The sequence below is a fragment of the Rana temporaria genome, chromosome 6, assembly GCF_905171775.1.
Source record: "Rana temporaria chromosome 6, aRanTem1.1, whole genome shotgun sequence".
NCBI lineage: Eukaryota > Metazoa > Chordata > Amphibia > Anura > Ranidae > Rana > Rana temporaria.
The window spans coordinates 43,541,496-43,554,584 of NC_053494.1; the positions used below are offsets into that span (position 1 = coordinate 43,541,496).

Here is a 13,089-nt window from a genome sequence, read left to right on the forward strand (position 1 = left end):
CAGAAACCATTTGGGGTTTAAAGCCATTCGCCGCAATATTGCCAACCCTCACCAAAAAAGCTCTAAGAACTGAGCAACTGTTAAGAATCGATCGACGATCAACTGTCAAAAATCTCAGCCACTTACCCCAGCTTAAGCACATATCATGCGCTTTGATCAACACAAGATTGGCAGTAAAACATCGACTAGAAATCCATGATTTCATCCTACAATACGATTTAGACTGCCTCTTCATCACAGAAAGCTGGCTCACAGCCGACTGTAACACCATTCTGGGAGAACTGGTGCCAGAAAACTATCGGATAATAACGGAAAACAGAATAGGGCAAAGAGGAGGAGGCCTGGTGGTGATCCACAAGATTCACCTTGCATTCACTAAACCAGTCCTTCAAAATCCTCTTCCATTCATGGAAACCCTTACTCTTCAACTACAAACAAACCCCCAGGAGACTGTCCACATTCTTCTCTGCTATAGGCCACCCGGGCCAAAATCGCAGCTTCTACCATCATTGACTGAGTTTTTCTCCACATATACCCTCAACAGCAAACACCTTTTGCTGCTCGGGGACTTCAATCTCTGGGCCAACTCCGCACAGGATTCCGTTGCTGACGCCTGTATTGACCACCTGGAAGGGTTAGGGCTACAGCAACTTATATGTGAGCCCACACATGCTTCAGGTCACACGCTCGACCTAATTTTCAGACAAAATCTGAAAATAAGCATTTTGGGAAATGAACCATTGCCATGGACAGATCACCATGCAATTAAATTCATAATTTCCAAAATTCCCCCACTGATAAAAGCACCCAAGCCGGTGACAACACACTGGTCTAGATCTCAGAAGAAGCTCCACTCGGAACTCTTCAAATCTACCTTGGAAATTAAAATCAAAACAATTCATCCACATCAAACAGCCTCAAATACACTGGATGCCATAAATGCAGCCCTACTACAGTAAGCCGACATAGTAGCACCGAGACGCAAAGCCCGCACCCAGAAAAAAAAGTCCGGCTGGTTCAACTACCAGCTGTCACTACTGAAGCAAGAGCGCAGAAGGGCGGAAGCCGCCTGGCAAAGAAGCTCCTCTGAGGAAAACCTCATCATCTACAAGGCAATAACAAGAAAATATCACAAAGAAATCTTCAAAGCCAAGAAACAAAATTTTTCTATGGCAATCAACAGCGCCCTAAACCGCCCATGTGAACTCTTCAAGATGGTCACCCAGACCATGAATCCAGGATGTCTGGAAGCCCCCAATTCAGACACCCAAGAGTTTTGCAATGAATTATCAGATTTCTTCATCAACAAAATTGAGAGAATCCGGCAAAGCATTCTGCAAAACAATACCCCCCTCAGCCCACCACATAACACCCAGAGAAACTTTCTACAATCAACAAAGTTCACTCTGAAACCCATCTCCGTCGATGCCACAAAAAATATCATCGGTACTTTGCGAAACAGCACAGCGCCCAATGATATTATCCCCACTAAACTGCTGAAGGAATGTGTTGACATCCTGGCACCTCCCATCACGCAGCTTATAAACCAGTCATTTAAGGAAGGCATAGTGCCCTCCCTGCTGAAAGAGGGCACTATCCAGCCCATCTTGAAAAACCCACCCTCGACCCCAAGGACCCAACTCACCGCCGTCCCATAACAGGCCTAAACGTCCTCTCTAAGGTAATGGAGAAAGCAGTGGTGCAACAGCTGCAACAGCATCTGGATACCCATAATCTACTTGATCCATTACAATCAGGCTTCCGTCCTGGACACGGGACGGAAACAGCATTACTCAAAATATGGGACGACGCTCTTGAGGCCGCAGACGAAGGAGAATCCTGTCTCCTGGTTCTGCTGGACCTAAGCGCAGCCTTTGACACGGTAGACCACAAACTGTTACTGATGCGACTGGCTGAGGTAGCCAGAGTCGCAGAAGGTGACTTACCATGGTTTTCCTCCTTCCTGGAAAACCGATCACAAACAGTTAAACTGGGATCTTTCGTATCTGAGAGGCGCACGGTGTCATGCGGAGTCCCCCAAGGATCCCCCCTGTCACCGGTACTTTTCAACATCTATCTTCGCCCTCTCTTTGATATTATCAGTAGCCAAACACTACTCTATCACTCCTATGCAGACGACACGCAACTGTATTTTCGTATCTGCAACAAAAAGCATCATCATCCCAGTTTAGAGAAATGTCTCTATTTGATAGAAAACTGGATGACTAAGAGCTATCTTTTTTTACAATCATTTATTTTTATTTGTTTTTCTTAATTCAGCAATTTACAGGTACAGTTTACATTGGTGCACAGTAACATAGTATAGAAAACAGCCACCTTGTACTATAAGGAGAGAGTATACAAATGCAATTAGCAAAAAATAAAGAAGAAAAACTGACTTCCTTCAACTCTTCATCCCTGTATCTATTCCCTTGTGTCACCCTCCCCTCCCTCCCCCAATCCTAAGGAGCGTGCCACCCTTGTCGTTTCCTTGCCTAGGAAGTGGACGGGTCGGTCTAGTAGCCTCACTACCTTAAACTCAACAGCTCCAAAACAGAACTTTTCCTGTTTCATGCCAGCCGAAAGAGTCAACTGGCAACAACCTGGACACCTCCGCCCATTCTGGGACAAACCATCACCCCTAGCTCCAAAGTCAAAAGTCTCGGGGTCACTTTCGACACCCACATGACAATGGATGCACAAATAGGGTCAGTAGTCAGCGGATCCCACCATCTGCTGCGCCTACTACGCAGACTTATTCCATTTATTCCTAAGGAAGACGTAGCAGTCGTGGTGGGAACAGTTGTGAACTCCAGATTGGATTATGCAAATGCCCTTTACCTCGGACTGCCAAAATACCAAATCACTCGCCTGCAAGTCGTTCAGAATACGGCCGCCAGACTTGTGACTGGGAAAAAAACATGGGAATCAATCTCACCTTCGTTGAGAACCCTTCACTGGCTGCCAGTAAAGGACAGAATCGCTTTTAAAGCACTCTGCCTAATGCATAAGTGCATCCATGGGAAGGCTCCGCAATATCTTTGCGACAAGATAGAACCCCACAGTTCCAATCGCCTTCTGCGATCCACTAACCAAAACCTGGTCAAGGTACCCAAAGCCAGATACAAGTCCAAAGGAGAAAGAAGGTTTGCATTCCAAGGTCCAAGACTATGGAACGCTTTACCAACCAGCACTCGGTTGGAGGAAAACCACCTGACCTTCAGAAGACAGATTAAAACTCTATTGTTTTGATGTCAAGAGACAGGAACATACAAGCGCCCAGAAGCGATTCAGTTCGCATGTGCTGCGCTATATAAGTTTTTCATTTATTCATTCATTCATTATCTGAATCTGGCCCAAACTCTCCCATGTGAAGACAGCACTTTGCAACTCTCAATATAATGATGTGACTTTCCACCTCCAGGGCTTTCATTCACATCAGCAGAGACAAAAACTGCTTATCAAAACACTCTAATTATTGGGTAGCCATAAGCTCTTGTGGGATCTTTCCCAATGTTCCAAAGAAATATTGCTCCAATCACACTTGTGACCCAGCTCATAAGGGATGAAAGCAGATAGGAGAACCAGACCTCATAGTATAGTAGATAAAACGAGGTCCTTTATTAAAAAATAAATTGACGTCGCCACACCCCCCCATGACATAATTGTGTGAAGAAATGCATAGGGCGGCACCAGACGTGACATCAGCAATTGCCAGCTGGAGTACTGGATTGCTTTATGCTGCAGCTTCTTATGGGCATATGGTATCAAGGAGCTTTATGTGAGTGCACAAGTTTTTTTTCAGTAAAGAGCTTTATTTTATCTACTACACTATGAGGTCTTGTTCTCTTTTCTGTTTTCATCCCTTATGAGCTTGGTCTCCTGCTTGATTGAAACAATATTCCTTTAGCATACAACCTACAATGTGGCAACTCTGCTCTGAATTCAGGAGCAGTGCAGCATCATTGCCACACAATCATGGGAAGTTACATTAAGTGAATTACACTGGCACAATGACCAGGTGAAACTTTGCAGGGGGACTAACAAAAAACTGTGAAGCCTTGTACACACGTACAGGATTCCCGGCGGTAAAAAGTCCACCGGGAAACCAGAGGGGAAAGCCGACAGCCTGCTCGGTAACTTTTTTCCCCTACAGACGACCGGGTTTCCCGACAGGAAAACTGCCATGAGAGCTTTAGTCAGGAATCCCGGCCATGTGTATGCTCCACCGCAGTTTTTCCCATAGGAAAAAAGCTGGGTTAAAAACCGCCAGGAATCCCGGCAGGAAAAAAGAGAGCTGTTTCTCTTTTCTTTTCCAGCAGTTTTCCTGTCGGGAAAACTGCAATTGAGAATACACATGGCCGGTTTTCCCAGCCAAAAGCTCTCACCAGGGGAAAACCGGTCGTGTGTACAAGGCTTGAGCCCCGATACACATATAATAAGTGCTGCAGCGCATTTTTTTAATGTGCCTACTTTAAAAGGGTTCAGTTGGACTTCAAAGACAGTGGCAAATCAAAGCAATCATGGAAGCAGCTAAAGTTTTTCTTAATAATAAAGCCTGTGGCCTTATTTATATTCTTTCTTGAAAATGGTATAATTGAAAATGCTATTGACATTTATTTATATATATATATATATATATATATATATATATATATATATATATATATATATATATATATACAGTATATCTCAAAAACAGGTGAAATGCTGCGTACACGGTCGGAATTTCCCACAACAAATGTTCGATGGGAGCTTGTTGTCAGAAAATCTGACCGTGTGTATGCTCCATCGGACATTTGCTGTCAGAATTTCCGACAACAAATTCTGATCGTCTGTAGCCAATTCTGACGAACAAAAATCCTACGCATGCTCGGAATCAATTTGACGCATGCTCGGAATCATTGAACTTAATGTTTCTCGGCTGGTCGTGGTGTTGTACGTGACCACATTCTTGACGCTCGGAATTTCCGACAACATTTGTGTGACCCTACTTCAGCGCAATTAAAAAGCTGCACATCGAGCGGGGGATGACGTGGTGCACGTGAAGCACGCACGTCTGAGGGAGGGCTTCCCCATGCTACGGGCCTGAGCTGTGAGCAGAAGACGGAAGGAGGAAGATCCGACGGCGTCTCAGCGGCAGCAGCTACGATGCAGAGCGGGAGTCTGCGGAGCTGTTAGGGGCTGAGCACGCCGGACACCCGACACGCTGCTCTATGCTGCTCTCCAGGAACCCAGCCTCCCCCTAAACCACAGCCCCCCCGAGGAGAAGGTAGGCACGGCATAGTGCAGAGGAAGGCACGGGCGCCTCCATTCACATAGCAGCCGACCGTTGCACCCTCTGCCTGCCGTGATATTTGTTACTTCTAACATCCAGCTGTGTAACAGGAAAAAAAGAAGAAAAATCACCTTCCAGGTAATACCAACCCTCTGCTTATCCCTCTCCTATTAAAACGACATGGGACTAGGGAGGTAAATCTGTGTGATCAACTTGGGATTGAGCCCTGACAGCAGGATGAGGTGGTAAGATAATCAAGCATGCCACTGCAATGTAAGGCTCATCCCATATGTAATTCATGCAATTTAGCCAGAAGCAATTGGTTATGGTAATAGTTTGAACCAGTTTGAACTAACCTGTACAATACTGTTCTGGGCACTCTGTGAGATTTAGCCGCCTAGTACCCATTAAGATACAACTTATAACCATCATACAGTCTGTCTCTGAATGCATCATAAGAAGTAAATATCCACGGACGGTTAATTCGTATATCAAAAATATCCCATAAATACTGAGGATATCAGTAAGGGGGCGCGGCTGTAGGGGTTCCGGCTGCCTAGAGACATTATATCCCCCTTGGCGCCAAATACCGTCAAAACACAACGGGTAGGACCTGAAGCACGGGTGGAGATACTGGAGCCATTTATCTACTTATCTATTTAATCTTTCCAGCTTTTTGTCTCTCACCCCCACTATTTGACTGTGTGTCCACGTTTTGAGCATTGTCTGGTTTGTGATATTGGTTCAGTGGGGGGTAAAACATCCCCACTGAAGCACGCATGTGCGTGGGAGATCTCCCTTGCCCATAGCTCGAGAAATGGGAGATGACCCCGTGGCCCTCTAGAGCATCAGTGTAATCTCCAGAAGGTGAGGTTAAAGCTGCTTGGTATTACCCTCCCTTCCCAAATAAATATAAAACCACTGCCTAAAAAAAAAAAAAAAAGGGGGGCGGGGAGGCGACCACCTGCTGTTCAAACTGGGGAAACGTATCAGAGGGACAAAGAAATACAATATGAATAAATCTACAAGGGGGGCCGCCCCTAAAATCCCCAAAGATAATCCCCCCACCAGTACGATCAGGCACTACATGACGTCTGAGGGGAGCTCCAAGAGCCCAGGCCTGTCAAAAAAAACAGAAAAAACTAGTACAACTAAAAAGGGTGTAGGGGGGGCAGCCACCCCAATCACGGACACTTCAATAGAAAGTGAACATGAGGTTAGTCAAATGGACGACCCCAGACTGGACACTCATATCCCCACAAGGGGGGAACTGGATGGGATGTTAAGAAGAGTGGAAACAGCGATAAGAGAAGAAATTAGCGCATTAAGAAAGGATTTATTTCATATGTTGGAACGGGTGGAGGAAGTGGAAAAAAAAATGGAAAAACAGGATTTAGAATTAATGGACCTAAAAATCCAACATCAGACGATGAAACAAAACCAGAGGTGGTTACAATACCGACTAGAGGACCAAGAGAACCGTAACAGAAGACAAAATTTAAGGGTGCGATCTATTAAGGAGGAGAAAGGGGAAGACCTAGGAAAAATTCTTAACGACCTATTCCTCCCCCTCCTCGATAACGGCACGGAGGGCTCCCTCAAAATGGAACGTGTACATCGTGTAGGAAAGATGAGAGAGGGAGAAGGTAGATGGCCTAGGGACATTATTGTGAGGTTCAGACATTTCGAAGACAAAGATGAGATCTGGACAAAACTCAGGAGAAAGGCCCCCTTACGCTATGACGGGACTGAAATTCAGATTTTCACGGACTTGGCCTGGGAGACTCTGGCCAGGAGAAGGTCTCTCAAACCTCTCCTGGAACAGATGCGCCAGCTTAATATTAAGTATCAATGGGGTTTCCCGGCATGTCTGATTGGCCGCAAAGAAGGGATTTCGGCAAAGTTGATATTTCCTGAGGACTTGGCAGGGTTTTGTCGTAAACTGGACATGCCGGTGTTGGAGATCCCAGGTTGGGATGAATAGTTCATTTGACACAGACCGCCTCCTCAAGCGGTGTAACGAAGGTTGAGCTAGGATGATCAAGGGGGAAGGGGGGGTAAGGGGGAGGGAGGGAGGGGGGGATTGAGAAGGGGAGTAAGGAGGCCAGGTCCGTACCCTACCCATGTAAGATCAACCCCCAGAAGAATATCTCGGGGGGGAAATGGGAGGGCGGGACGTTTTGGAGGCTCTACCTCATCCACGAGAACCGACGGGTAGGGGAGATCGAGGATCCCTACGGTTCAGAGGCGATGGATAGGCCTAGGTGGGGGGGGACGTGGGAAGGGGGGGAGGGATGGAAAGGGGGGTGGGAAGGGGATCATGGCTCCCAGGATCTACCTGTAAAGTCCTTTGTGTCAAAGGAGGTGATTTAGTTATTAGAAATGACAGAGGTAAAATTTTTATCCTATAATGTAAAGGGACTAAACTCAGTAGGAAAAAGATTAAAGGTCTTAGCAGAGATCGAACAACTTAGAGCGGATGTAGTTTTTATCCAGGAATCCCACTTGACTTTGGATACAAACATCAAGCTCTACTCCCCGGCATACCCTATTTGGTTCTACGCTGACTCCATCTCGAAACGTGCAAGGGGAGTAGCGATTGGGTTCATAAGAGGGTTTGGGTATACCTTGGAGGCAAGGATGTCGGATCCAGAAGGGAGATTCCTGTTTCTTAAAATAAGGATCGATAATATTATGTACACATTAGCTAACATATATGCCCCAAACGTACGTCCAACTCAATATTTAAACAAAATCCTGGGAAAACTGAACAATTTTGCCGAGGGCTTTATAATCCTGATGGGTGATTTAAATTTTGTTCTGAACCCAACAGATGATAGTACGTCCCGTGGGAGGGAGACAGAGAGTGTGCATCTGCAGAGAATTAAACATAAGCTTCAGGAATGTCAACTAGTGGATGTTTGGCGGATTAACCATCCAAAAGAACATAACTACACGTTTTTCTCCCCCCCCCCACGGGACGTACTCTAGAATCGACTACATCCTAGCGGACCACAGGCTGATTGACTCAATCATGGAGACGGAAATTGGAATTATGACTGTATCAGACCATGCTCCGGTCTCTATGAAAATTACATTAGCTATACAAAGGAGTCAGCGGCCGATGTGGCGCCTGGATGACAGCCTGATCCATGAGGAAGGAGGGGGAAGCAGGGTGGAGGCAGAATTAAAACAATTTTTCCTCAGGAATGATACAGAGGGTATTACCAGCGCAACCCTTTGGGAGACGCACAAAGCGTACATTAGAGGGATTTTAATCGCTGAGGACGCAAAAAAAAAAAACGAGAGAAAAAGGAAAACTATTACCCTGAGGAAAGAGATAGAGACCTTAGAACGTGAACATAAAGCGCAGGGATTTAAAGAGACTTACCATAAACTAATTTTAAAAAGAGATTTACTTAAAGAGATCATGGAACAAGAAGCAAGGTATAAACTAAACTGTATATCCAAAGAGAGATATATATGGGGAAACAAACCAAGTAAACTTTTAGCTAAAATGGCCCAAAAAAAGAAAGCCAGGAATTATATCGAGAAAGTCAAGGGTAAAAATGGGGAATTAGTTTATGCAACTAGCGACATTGCGGATACTTTTAAAAAATATTATGAGGACTTATACACTATAAAACACCCAAGACGGCAGGAAGGGGAAAGGGAGACTGAGACACGTGCGTTCCTCGATAATGCAGGACTTCCTAGATTAGAGGAGATGGAAAGCCTTACCATCGACCGCCCCATAACTGAGGAAGAAATAAAAAGGGCCATAAACTCCACTAAGGGTGGTAAGAGTCCGGGGCCAGACGGGTTTTCCACCTTCTATTACAAGAGATTTAGTAACATTCTGATACCGAGGCTGTGTAAATATTTTAACGGACTGGGGTCGGAATTTGAAACTAGCAGGGGAGCTACAGCGGCAGTGGTCGCAATAATATTAAAGGAAGGCAAGGATAGCTCTCTCTGTTCGGGATACAGACCTATTTCTCTGTTAAATACAGATATTAAACTCTTTGCAAAAATTCTGGCGGGCCGCCTGAAAGGGGTTATGCACTTATTGGTACACCCCGACCAGGTAGGCTTTGTCCCCAACAGAGAGGGCAAAGACAACAGCCTAAGGGCAATCCTTTTACTCCAGACCATAAGGCAGAATGAGCCCCCAGGTCTATTCCTGTCAGTCGATGCCGAAAAAGCATTTGACAGGGTAGACTGGGGGCTCATGATGGAAACCCTCACTGTGATGGGAATAGGAAGCAGGATGTCCAGCTGGATAAAAACATTATATCATCACCCTACCGCACAAATAAAAATCAATGGCTCTTTATCAGAATCTTTTGTGATGAAAAACGGGACGAGGCAGGGATGTCCATTATCCCCCCTCCTCTTTATTCTATCCTTAGAGCCGTTGCTGGCCACTATTCGCAACGATTCGGACATCAACGGAGTGAGAGTGGAAGGGGAGGAACATAAACTATCGGCCTTTGCCGACGATATATTATTTTACGTAACCAACCCAGTTAAATCTATCCCCAACCTCACCAGAGTATTGCAACAATACGGCGCTATCTCCAACTTTAAAATTAACGTAACCAAATCAGAGATCTTGAATATTAATTTAAATAAAAGAGAGATAAATTCGGTTAAGGAAGTATGCGCGTACCCTTGGACCAAAGAACTCAAGTACCTAGGAATAAAACTTGCCAATACAATACAGAAGATGTACAAAATTAACTATATCCCCTTATTAAATGAGATCAAGAATGAATTAAAAAAAACGATAAATAAACCCATATCTTGGTTTGGACGCATAAATATGTTAAAGATGGTGGTAGTCCCCAAGATCCTCTATAAATTCTTATTACTCCCAATTGCTCTCCCCCAGCAGTTTTTGAGAATCCTCAACACCCTGCTACTAAATTATGTGTGGAAAAATAAAAAGCACAGACTATCCCTCTCCATAATAAAACAGGGTAAGCCACTTGGTGGCCTGGGAGTCCCGGACATTAAAAGTTACTACAAGGCAGCGGTCCTATCGCGGGCGGTAGAGTGGGCGAGGGATAGGATAGATAAAAGGTGGGTACAAATAGAGAAGGCGCTAACAAACAATAATCTGAAAAATCTTATTTGGATCCCTGCACAATACAGAGCACTAGATCACAAAACACACGATATAACACGAGACACTTTAAGAATGTGGGACAGGACGCAGGCACAATTAGAAGGGAAATTTAATTCCCCATTAATGAATCTAAAAGAAAACCCCTACTTCCCACCCGGGGAAAAAAAAATAGGGGGGAACTGGATAAGGAGAAGCACAGTGCACCTGGGTGATATTATAAAAAACGGAGAGATAATGACCTATGGGGATTTGAAAGCCAAAACGGATTGTTGGAATCTGGATAGGTGGCATTATCTCCAGTTGACTCACTTTGTGCGGCACCTCCCCCGCCCATTACGGACGGAGGCGGAGCTGACTTCACTGGAGAAAATTTGTAAATCTACAAATTCTAGGGGCACCATTACTAAATTGTACGGGTTACTGGTTAAATTGGGATCTCGGGGTGAAGCACCTTTTATAGACAAATGGGAAAGAGAGTTGGGGGTTATGAGGGGGGCAAATACTGTTTCAAGGATTACTCAATTAATTCACACTTCCGCGATAGATACACGAACAGCTGAAGTAAATTATAAGTGCCTTTCAGGATGGTATATTACCCCTGATAAGGTAAATAAATTCAAAGTAGGTTATACCGCAGACTGCTGGAGGGGCTGCCTAGAAAGAGGAACGATGGCCCATATATGGTGGCATTGCCCTAAAATTCAAACGTATTGGGACATAATATTGAGCCAAATAAAGATTATTACGGGAGAGGAGATCAAGAAAGACCCATGGGCCGTCCTCTTCCATTGCAGCCAAGAAGGCGTAAAAAAATACAAGCAGTCCCTACTCCCCCACCTTTTAAACGCTGCCAAGAGACTTATCCCTAAAAAGTGGCAGGAGACGGAAAGCCCACATATTTGGAGTTGGATAGATGCAGTGGAGGAAACATATAGACTAGAGGAGTTAAGGGATGGATATCTGGAGAAGAGTACCGAACATAGGGAGAAATGGGGAAAATGGAAGGAATATAAAAAAACATGGAGCTATGCGGAGAGAGTAAGGGTATGACTACGCGGGGATTTTGCCATTCTCTGCTTCCTCTCTCATTTCTTTTTAGTAAGACATATGCACTTCTCTCCTCCCCCGCATCCCTCCTAGCCACATCCGACTTACTCTTCTCCATATCTCTACCTTACCTTTGGCCGAATAAAAGAGGTCAACCTCTTTTACTCAATACTTAGTTTATGGTACTGTTTATTCATAGGACGGGCAGGAGACTCCTGGGAGCCATGAGGGGAGGGAGGGGGGGTGTAAATAAAAAAATATATTTATATAAATATATTTAAAAAAAAAAAAAAAAAAGACAGTGAACAGAGTATATACCACACATGATGCAAACCGTAAATAGAGACGTAAGAAGCTTCGGATCATGAGTCGGTCTCTAGTATATTGGAATTAAGCTGAGGTGGTAAAAAAAAAAAAACATTTGTGTGACCGTGTGTATGCAAGACAAGTTTGAGCGAACAATCTGTCGAAAAAAAAATCTGTTGTCTGAATGTCCGATCGCGTGTACGCGGCAATAGGATTTCAAATTTCATTAGTCTGGTACAGAATCTGATGCCGGGTACACACGATCATTTTTCAGCATGAAAAAAACGTCTTTTTAAAAAAATGTCATTTAAAATGATCGTTTTCAGGTTCTGAAAAACGACAATAATTTTTTCCGAACATGCTGCATTTTTTAATGACGTTTTAAACAATGTAGTTTTTCAGGTTGTAAAAAATTATTGTGTGTGCGCTAAAACGACATTAAAAACCCACGCATGCTCAGAAGCAAGTTATGAGACGGGAGCGCTCGTTTTGGTAAAACTACCGTTCATAAGCACATTCATCACGCTGTAACAGACAGAAAAGCGCGAATCGTCTTTTACTAACACGGAATCAGCTAAAGCAGCCCAAAGGCGAATGGAACTTCCCCTTTATAGTGTACGTCACTGCGCTTTGCTAGAACATTTTTTTAAAACTATGGTGTGTGGGCAACGTCGTTTTAATGATAAAGTTGGAAAAACAAAGGGCCAGATTCACAGAATAAGTACGCCGGAGTATCTGCTGATACTCCGGCGTACTTTCAAATTTGCCGCGTCGTATCTTTATTTGTAATTCACAAACAAGATACGACGGCATTTGGCTAAGATCCGACAGGCGTACGCCTTCGGATCTTAGGATGCAATACTTTGGCCGCCGCTGGGTGGAGTTCGCGTCGTTTTCCAGCGTCAGGTATGCAAATTAGCTGTTTACGGTGATCCACGAAGGTACGCGCGTTCGTTATGTCGTCGCTAGTCAGTTTTTCCTGTCGCAAACATAAGCCTGCTTTTTCATGGCTTACATTTAGACCAGCCATGTTAAAGTATGGCTGTCGTTCCCGCGTCGAATTTCAATTTTTTTTTTTTGCGTAAGACGTCTGGGAATACGAAACGACGTAATGCATGTCGCCGTTCAAAACATTACGTCGGGGCGACGTCATTTCGCGCAAAGCACGGCGGGAAAATCTTAACACGGAACACACGCCCCATTTGAATTAGGCGGGCTTGCGCCGGACAGATTTACGTTACGCCGCCGCAAGTTAACACGTAAGTGCTTTGTGAATCAAGCACTTACGAGGAAAAAAATTTCATGAATCTGGCCCAAAGTTTTTCTA

The 13,089-nt window shown here is 44.5% G+C and overlaps 1 protein-coding gene across 1 annotated transcript in view; it reads left to right on the plus strand.

The window, feature by feature from the left end:
* Window positions 1–13,089, plus strand: part of LOC120943423 (interleukin-4 receptor subunit alpha-like) — a 106,489-nt gene that overhangs the window by 34,985 nt on the left and 58,415 nt on the right. The window lies entirely within an intron of this gene.